Source organism: Amborella trichopoda, chromosome 13 (genome assembly GCF_054954075.1).
Source record: "Amborella trichopoda isolate Santa Cruz 75 chromosome 13, AtrichopodaSantaCruz75HAP2 v2.0, whole genome shotgun sequence".
NCBI classification, from domain to species: Eukaryota; Viridiplantae; Streptophyta; class Magnoliopsida; order Amborellales; family Amborellaceae; genus Amborella; species Amborella trichopoda.
In genome coordinates, this window is record NC_142348.1 from 32,052,650 (window position 1) to 32,062,768 (window position 10,119).

Here is a 10,119-nt window from a genome sequence, read left to right on the forward strand (position 1 = left end):
AGGCTATATTCTTATGCAAAAAATGGAGGAGGCCTACCCCTTCTTCTATTCTTACATTCCCATTGTTGTCTTCTCTAACCTCAAAGTGGACGGGGTCACTAACAAAGGTGACGCTTAAAGGCCACCTTAGTTCACACAAAGCCTCAGTGAGCAAGATTGGCTCACCCCTCACCAAGCTTTCGCTGGTGAAGTCATTAGTGCTAATCTCCCCTACTCGTGGGAGGTTCTTCACGTCAGGAATGGTGCCTGAAGTCTGGACCATGAAGCTAAAGCACTGCCTCACACAAGTCGTTAAGGGGTAGTGCTATCGCCGTATGAGGAAGGCAAAGCTATCGCCGTGCGCAGAAGGCAAGGCTATTGCCATGCACGGAAGGCAAGGATATTGCCGTGTGTAGAAGGCAGGGCTATCGCCATGCGCAGAAGGCGAGACTATCGCCTTCTCCCCACACAAGACACAACGATGTCTTCCAATTGAGAGGCTATCGCCATCTGCTATAAGGGGACTAACCTCGTCTGCATTTAACACCGGCTGCAAGCTGTTCACACCCGGCACACGTGCAGCCCCACGTTCCTCAAAATCTGGGCATGCTGCCTGACACTGTCGACGTGGCCTATCACCACACGTGCGGAGGGTGACCGTTCGCTGTCCCGTAGCCTTCACCTCCCCGACCATTGTAGGCTTGCAACGCCTCGGGTTCTCACCAGTATTTCCTCTCCTCACCGAGAACTCACTGCCTTTCGTTGAAAAATATCCTCTGTCCACCGGGTATCCCCTTCTGACCCTTTCCTTTCCCTTCACCAATGGTCGGCAATATCGGGAAATCACCGGAATCCCAATAGAAGTTCCCTTGTGCTGTGGGTTTCTTTCTCCCTTCTTCACACTCCTCTACCCGTCGAAAAATCACAGAGTTTCTAACAGAGCCACTATGCCTTCTCCTTCACTGTCGGTGACTGCAAGACTGACAGAAATCCACCAAGGAGTCCTTATGCACACTGAAAATAGTGTTGTAACCCAACGACACCATTGTTTCTCTCACTGAAACCTCAATGGCTGCTATTCTCCACAGGAAAAGTCTCAGAAAATCCTTGTGAAGCCCTTGTTACCCTCTCCAAAAGACCTGTCACTCTCTGAAAATGTTCGCAGGCACTCCGCGAAGGTTCACGACTAGCTGAAGTTCACCGGAGAGCTTCTGAACGGCTGTACACTGTGGGTTTTGGTAGGAGGTTTCTCGCCAGAAGTCTCTCCATGGAAGCTCCTGCTCTCTAAAACTCTCTTCACTGTTTTACCGAAGGTAAAGCAGTAAAATGGGGTTTTACCCCCTTTTATAGACAAGGGTTACACAAAGTTCCCCCCACAAGCTCGAAATGATGCTTTGGTGCTCGTCTTCAGATGACAATAGGTCTCGTCCGGGGCGGGTCAAGCCCGAGGCTCGAATGAGTGTCGCTGCCGCCTGTGCCTCATGAACCTGCTGCCGTATGTCGCTATCGCTATGCCTTAACGTCGTATGCATCCTCCATAAACTAACGCCGTACCCGTTACTAAGCCTAGCGGCATTCGTGCTCCATGAGGCATAACACTGTGTGCTTCATCCAGAGGCCTAACGTCGTGCACTTCACCTCAGACCTAACACCGTGCGCATCATCACTAATCTTAACGTAATATGCATTGTCTAGGCCTAACGCCATGTCCATCACTCAAAACCTAGCGTCGTGCGCATGTTATGACACTACCGTCTGTGGATTTCTATCATTTTTCCAGAGGACCAGATATTATGACATGACCACCGTTTTGCATCTCCAGGAAGTCTATTCTCTGCACTACAGTCGTCATATCCTCAGGGAGTCAAGTCTTCAGTTACAACTCTTTTCCCCATGGGGTCACATTCCCTTACCACATTATGGTCTAGGTGCACGACCCTAAACTGCATGGTCCAAACTATATGACCCTAAACTGTAGCGAAGGTCTAGTTGCACGACCTTAAACTGCATGGTCCTAGCCGCATGACTTTAAACTGTATAGCCATGGTTCGAGCTACGTGACCTTAAAACTGTAATGTGCGTCCCTATAGTAAGACGCTAAAACATGTGACAAATAGTCCATTCACATGCTTTTAAACTGTGAAATGGATGCACTTCTTCAATAGGTGTATTCCATCACTATCCCCAGCAGGGTTGCATTTGTGCTCCAGCCTATCATTCTCAGCGGAGTTACATGCATACCATTGCTCATTGTCCCCGTAGAGTCATATTTACCCCTTTAATCCCCAGTGGGTCCACTTCTCACCGAGCCACTGTCTCTATCCCCCACGGAGCTTGACTTACAAGGGCAACCCACTTAGATATTCTAGGGGAATGACTCTAAACTGCATGGTCCAAACTATATCACCCTAAACTGTAGCGGAGGTCTAGTTCCACAACCTTAAATTGCATGATCCTAGCTACATGACTTTAAATTGCATAGCCACGGTCCAAGCTATATGACCTTAAACCATAGTGCACGTCTTGGCCGCATGACATTAAAAGGCTTAGCATCATGGTCTAAACTATATGACCTTAAATCGTAGCACAAGTCTAGTTGCACGACCTTAAACTGCATGGTCCTAGCTACATGATTTTAAATTGCATAGCCACGGTCCAAGCTATATGACTTTAAACCATAGTTCACGTCTTGGCCGCATGATGTTAAAAGGCTTAGCACCATGGTCCAAAATATATGACCTTAAACTGTAGTAACGGTCCAAGCTATATGACCTTAAAAATTGTAGTGTACGTCTTGGCCGCATGACGTTAAACTGCTTTGCATAGGTCCTGGAGGCATAACCTTAAAATTTCCCCCACGCATGTACACACACCCATTACGTGCATCTTCAGGCATGCCATCCCAAACCGACCCATTCATGTGTGTGCACCACCTTCGTTGCTTCCCCAGTGGATCCAGTTCGCTCTACAATGTTCACCAGTGAGTTGCACCCATGCTCACAAAACGAAAAATTACTCCACCACCCATACTCACTCCATGGCCTCTACAGACTGCCATTCATCACCACCACGGTCCAGCTGTATGACCTTAAACTGTAGTGCACGTCCTGGTCGCATGACGATAAACTGCTTCGCATAAGTCCGGAAGGCATGACCCTAAACACGGCTAGTTAGGTGCCTTGATCTCTCCCTCTGAGTCAAGTTGACCTGGTGGCTTGGTTCCAGGTTTGATATGGACCTGGTACCTGAGATCGCTCTCTCAGAAACCATCTAAAGAAGACGCGGGCAGGAATATCAACTGGTGAGAGAGGAATTGGGGTTGTGAGGCGGGACTTACCTCATGTGGATCGGTGACACACTCGGGTTGGCTCGCGTGGGTGCCCTCTCATATCACGTTGGAAAGCCCCCTAGCCTATGGCCAATTTGGAATCGCCTCCCTTGACCTGTTTCTCCTTTCCTGTAAACACATACATACAATTAAAAGTACAGACAAGTGGGGCATAGGTCCCCACCTTGTTACAGCGTGAAGTGAAAGTGAGAGAAGAAGTTTGACCGGGTGGCTAGGCTGGCACAGTGGCTAGACCAGTACGGTGACTGACTTGACGTGGTAGCAAGATGGGCATGGTAACTTAGACCGGCACAACGACAATACTAATCGACGACAAAATCAACAACGACCGACCTGACATAATGGCTAGTCTGACGTCGCAGCAAGACATGCATGTTAACTCAGACCGGCACGATGACAATACTGCTTGATGACAAGACTGACACGATGGCACAACGTTTAGCTGCCCCTTGTCAAACAAGCAAAGAAGAGAAAGAGGGGAGGTGAATACTAGCTTGACTCTCGCTAGGTCTTCCAAAAGAGACGAAAGTGGAAATAAAAGTGATGATGAAATAAGAGTGATAGAGAATGGGATGAAATGAAAATGAAAGAGATGAATTAAAATAAAATTAGAAAATGGAATTAGGATTAAAATGGAAAATAAAATGAATAAATTAAAATAAAATGAAGTAAAGGAAAATAAAATAAAAGGGATAAAAGAAAATGAAATAATGTAACATCGGTAAATAAAATAAAAGAGGTAAATGAAATAAAGTAAAATAAATAATCAAAATAAAATAGGATAAGGTAATGGGAATAATATAAAAGGGGTAAATAAGATAAAGTGAAATAAAATAAAATAAATGAGTTAAATAAAATAAAAAAATAAAAATAATGTGAGGGAACATAAAATATAATAAATGGAATAAAAGGAAATATATTAAACTAAACTAAGATGAGGTAAATAGGATTGTGATGTCCCAGAACTTCCAATATGGTGCTGTGCACGACAAAAGGAGGGGCACGATGGGATAAGGCGAATTGCACGACAAGATGAAATGAATGTGCCACCGCAAGTGTTAATGATGCAATGGATTTAGACTACCAGAACTTTAGACTACCAGAACTTGTTGTGTAGGATGGTCCTTGAGGGACAATCCCCTTTTTCCTCTTTTTTTTTCCCTTTTTTTTTTTCCCTCTTCTTTGTCTCTTCCTTCTTGTGCCACTTGTGCCCTCCTTGTGCCACTTGCTGCCTTCCCTATGACACTTGGAGGTGGCTTGCTGCCACCTCACCTCCCCCTTCTCCTTATTTCTTTTAAACCCACCCAGCTCTCTCTCTCCCTCTCTTTCCCTCTCACCCTCATGCTCTCCACTCCTTCTCATCTCTCTGGTCTCTCTCTCTCTCAAAGAGAAATTTGAGGAATCTTGGAAGAAGCTCCCTCTACCTCATTGTTGGAGCCCCTGTGGAGGAGTTTGAAGTGGCTGTGCATGGAAGGATTGGAGTGCACTTTTGTTGTTAAAGTAAATGGATCCTTACCTTGCTATTTCATAGCATGAATTGAACATGAATCAAGCATGATTTTGATCCTAGAATAAGCAGGTGGTGAGCATTAATAGGGTGTGAAGAATGACACTATATGCACACTGTTCTGTTATGAATTTTCAGCAACAATAGTTTGCCTTTATATGATGAATGAGTGATGAAACTCTTCAAATTATTGGGGGAAACTTGTGAATTAAGGGGGCATATGTATCTATTATGTGTTAGAAAGGATTGCATGCTGATTTCTAATGAAAGTTGGAAGCTATGAATAAATCTTTGGGGCATGCTATGACTGTGACATGAAAATCTAGGGACTGTGCATGATTTTGTAATACATTATTGGACAAACAAATGGTATCTGAATTTCCTCAAATCAGCACCATTAGAAAGGTCTCTGAGTCTATTTTAATCTTCATGTTTGGGTCCAATTGAAATTCTGAATATTTTGAAAGTTGTACTTCATTTTATGCACCTATGTCACTTTTTACAGACTGTGTAAATTTTAGAAATATTACTCTAGTTGCACTGGTTTTGTTTGACCAATTGAAGTCCAAATGATTCATAGCCACATCCATTTGAAATATTCACGAGTTTACTGTGAGTTTCATATTTTAACATTATCCAAATTCAACATAATTTAAGAGTTGTGTTTCAAAGTATGTGGATATGTCACTATTGACAGATTACAGAAAACTCAGAATTTTTGTTCCTGTTTTTATAAGTTTTAAATGAACGAATGGATTTAAATTTCCTTCAAACCGCTGTAATTTAAAAGGTATATGTGTCCTTTTAAATTCACATGTTGAAATAATTTTGAAATTATTTTTAACTCAAGAGTTATACATCAAATTATGAGAATACATCGCTGATGACCAAACTCAGCAATTTCTATAACTATTGCTTCTGCTACCTTAAGATTTTGACGGACCAAATGGGGTCCAAATGCTCTCAAATTACTTTCACATGAAAGCTAATAATGTTAACTTGAATGTTTGTTTTGGAATTATATTGAAATTCCATATAAAATTGATGTTTATATCCCTGTTTATGAAACATACCCCAATATGACATTTCAAAATCTCAGGATTCTATATTAACCCTGAATTGGTCAGGCTTAATTAAGCTTCATACTTCCTGTGATTGAGGGAGGCTCATACCCACTATGAAAGAGCAATTGAAATGAAGTAAATTTCCCTCATAAGTTGGATGTTATGTCTCACCTTGTACATGCATATTTCTGATAAGAATTACAATGAATTCTTAGTCGTTGCGTAGATCATACATCTGCTATGCACCGATATGTTGAATATGGCTTGATTATTTTGCAAGATGATTGAAGTTGTCTATTATAAGATACTGAAATGGCATACTTATGATACCATGAATGGTCCTGACCTCTTAAAAAGAGTGAAATGTGAATGAGTGAATGTTTAAGCATGCATGTACTAGGTGTGATAACTATATGATTTTGATTATGATTCTGGGCAATACGCAATGGGTCCTCCATTGGTAGTGGATACTATATCTCTGTTATTTGATTCTTCTTATGATTCTGATTCTGATTCTGGCCACTACGCAATGGGTCCTCCATTAGTAGTGGATACTATATCTCTGTTATTTGATTCTACTTATGATTCTGATTTTGAATCTGGCCACTATGTGTTATCTGATTCTACTTATGATTCTAATTTTGATTCTGGCCACTACGTAATGGGTCATCCATTGGTAGTGGATATTGTATTTCTATTATCTGGTTATGCTTATGATTTTGATTCTGATTCTGGCCACTACGCAATGGGTCCTCCATTGGTAGCGGTTATTGTATCTCTATTATCTGATTTTGATTCATGCCACTACGCAATGGGTCCTCCATTGGTAGTGGATACGGTATTTCTGTTATGTGATTCAGATTCTGATCCTAACCACTATGCAATGGATCCTCCATTGGTAGTGGGTACTGTAATTCTGATTACTGCCTGCTACGCAATGGGTCCTCCATTGGTAGTGGGGTATACTGTATCTTGACTCCTATGACAGAAGTAGAGTCGAGATGTAACTGCAAATAACTGGTAGGGTCACTCCCCCCACTCTATTGTGGGCACTAAGCATTGGGTCTTCCAATGGTAGTGTAACACCCTCTCGCCTGAAGGTACAAGGAGAGAGTCATGTCTTGCAAGGCCTCAACCTATCGTAAACCCCAAAACATGCTGAGGACTATGTGCGTGAGTGATGACATTACGAAGTGGTCCCCCACTTGTCATTGTCCTCCCTCCTGAAGGAGAGTAGATGTCCCAAGTTACAGGACTGGCTTAACCTGATCAATGTTACTTCTACTTTGGGAGTAGGCCTTATTAATTTTTGTCTGTCGGAACTGTATGCTCTAGCCAAGCTTTAGCTATGTGATAGTGATAAATGTCTGTATGACTGTTTAGTTCATGAAACATGGAAAGCCTTGAGATCAAAACTGTTTCTGCTCACTCTGTCTGTAGATATCGATGTATGATTGTATTCTGTGATCCTGCATGAATTGTGATAGTTGTGGGTCTGTTATCCTTTATGAGTGCATCTAGGTTGGAATGCAAGGGTACTGATTCACTTATTGAGCATTTAGCTCATACCCCTCTTTTTCCCCTTTGTGTAGAGTGAGGATAATACACGAGCATGGACAACTGGACGGTGGTGGCAGGCATTTTGAAGCTTAAAGTTCCAGTTGGTGACTCTTTTGGCGGTAGGTGGCTGGTGGATATGTGAAAATGTATTTTGAAGAATTCTGGAATTTTTGTGATCAGGTCTGTTGTGCCTTGAACTCGTTGTAATAGAAATTTTTGGAGTCTGAATATGTATATAAATGATTTTATTTTACTTAGTTTTGGATATTGATTGTATGAGTTTTTGCTTTATTTTGTGGTTTACTTTTATTCCAAAGTTAATTATGCGTTGAGGCATTCCCACCTGAGTGACATCCGCGACCTCTGCGTTCGCGATCCCACACTCTGTCACACTCCAGTATGCGACACCGGGGTCGGGGAACGGGGTCGTGACAAGGATGGGTGAGGTTATGTGAAATAAAATACTAATAAAAAGGTTTAGTTGATCAAGGGAGAAGGGGTTTATTTGGATGAGAGAGAAAGAGAGAAATGTATTATTGGGTTTTCTATGAAAGAAAGAGAGGCACGTTGGGTTTGCGTTTTGTTGGGTTGAATGACATAAGGTGAGAGAAACGCAATCCTACAATGAAAAGAAAAAGTGCAAAAAAGAAGAAAAGGGGAAGTGGGTTTTGTTCATGGGTTTTTACCTTGTGGGTTTCTAGTGAGAGAAAGCGAAGGGGAAGGAAACCATGGGAGAGCAGAGGGCAGCAAGTGAAGGTGGAAGGGAGAGAATGGGGGTCAAGCGAAGGTTGCAGCTGGTGGAGGAGAAGACTCGGTGGAGTGAGGAGATATGAGGCTATGAGTGGTGGCGATTACGATTCAACTGCTGCCTGGAACAGCAGGCTGAGAGGAAGGAGGAGGAGAAAGAGGGTGGCAATGACAGTTATGGTGTCGCCTGGTTCAAGCAGGTGATCATGAAGAAGAGAAGGGTAAGGAGAGAGGAGTGAAAGAGGTGCAGGGTAGAGGGAGTGTTGGTGGATGGAAGAGGCGAGGATAACCGCATGAGGTGGAAAGAGAGAACAACGACTGGCTGCCGGTGGCTGAGAAAACGGTGGGAGAGTTGTTAATGGTGGACCAGCAAGGTAAGTGATGGTCGCTGTGATTGAGGGGTGAAAGATTGTGGCAGACTAGAGAAAAGTGAAGATGGAGGAAGAGGCGGATGGGCTGCAGATGGAGGATGGATGAAAATGGCGGTGGAAGAATTGCTAGAATGGAGTGTAGCAGTAATTGGGGAGGAGAGTGGGAGTGCTTGGGTTAAGAGTAGATGGAAAGGCTACGTGAATAACAAGTGGGTGGTTATGGTAGTGAAAGATGGTTGAGGGCAGAGAGCTAGAGAGAGAGAGAAAGCAGTGACAGAAGTGGAGACGGTGATGCTGCTAGCCGAGAGAGAGGGGGCTGAGGCGTAACTGAGCGAGAAGGAAATAGTGTAGCAGGGAGTTTCAGCCGGCTGCAGTTGTGGTGTGGAGATCACGCACGACGGTGGGTGGTGGCTTGCACACACGGCGTTGGGTGGTGGCTTTGCAAACACAGCGATAGGGGAGGATAGGTTGCACATGGCATAAGGGAAGGATGGGTTACACACGGCGATAGGAGATGATAGGTTGCACATGACGATAGGTGAGGATAGGTCACACACGGCATTGGGTTTTGTTGCACACACGGCAATAGATATGGGTCTGTTGCGCGCACGGTGATAGGTAAGATAGGTTCACACGACTATAGGTAAGATGGGCGCTCACGGGCGATGGGGAAGGAAAAGCTTAGGAATGGTGGTCGTTTGGGACCATGGGTTGTGAGTGGAAAAATGGGAACGTGAGGGTTCATCTAAAAGGGTGATGTAACGAAATTCAGAAAAAGAAGAGAAAGGGAAACAACATGAGGTACTACCAGAAAAAGAAGGGGTAGGTGAGCCTAAGGGTGCACAGGAAGAAAATGGTCATGCAAGAGATAAAAGAAAAAGAAAAGGGGGAGATAGTGGTCATGCTGGACCACAAGGAAGGAGAGGGGAAGGTTGTGGTCATGAGGACCACAGGGAGGATAAGAGAGAGATCGTGGTTAAGTGAGACCGCAAGAGGAAAAGAGAAAAAGAGAATGAGAAAAAGTAAAACACAGACGGCAATGGGGTTCTGTCGTCTGTGGAAGGGGAGAGAGAAAGAGAGAGAGAGGAGAGAAGAGAGAGAAAGAGAAGACAGAAGAGATAAGCTTAGCGGTACCAACCCAAAATTTTCTCTCTCCTTCCTCTCTCTCTCTCAAGACGTGACCCAACAATGAAAAAAGATAGAAATTTTTTTAAGCAAAGTAGGGTCCCTTGTACAGTGATATAATGTTATATATATAATATTTTGCCAATACATGGGCATATTGATCAAAATTAAACCTAATTGCTGAAAATTAAGATTTAACTGAATTAAAAGAAATTTTGAAAATGAATACCAAATGACTATTTTGCCCCTGCTTAACAATACATGGAATTCCAAAACAATGCCTGTTGTCGCCCTAGAACGCGCATGAGCTTCCACATATGATTCGAGGTTGCTCCAGTGGCCATTTACAAAAAAGATGATTGCTTTCTTGTAGGGCTCGTCATGGAGATCGATTTGATGCCGATTTCGAGCCATGAA

At 43.4% G+C, this 10,119-nt stretch overlaps 1 long non-coding RNA gene across 1 annotated transcript; it reads left to right on the plus strand.

The window, feature by feature from the left end:
* The first annotated feature begins 4,428 nt into the window (after window positions 1-4,428).
* On the plus strand, window positions 4,429-9,585 carry LOC148779166 (uncharacterized). The gene is made up of 2 exons (XR_016047464.1): window positions 4,429-4,828; window positions 7,492-9,585. It is a non-coding gene; the product is annotated as an uncharacterized LOC148779166 (long non-coding RNA).
* Window positions 9,586-10,119: the final 534 nt, after the last annotated feature.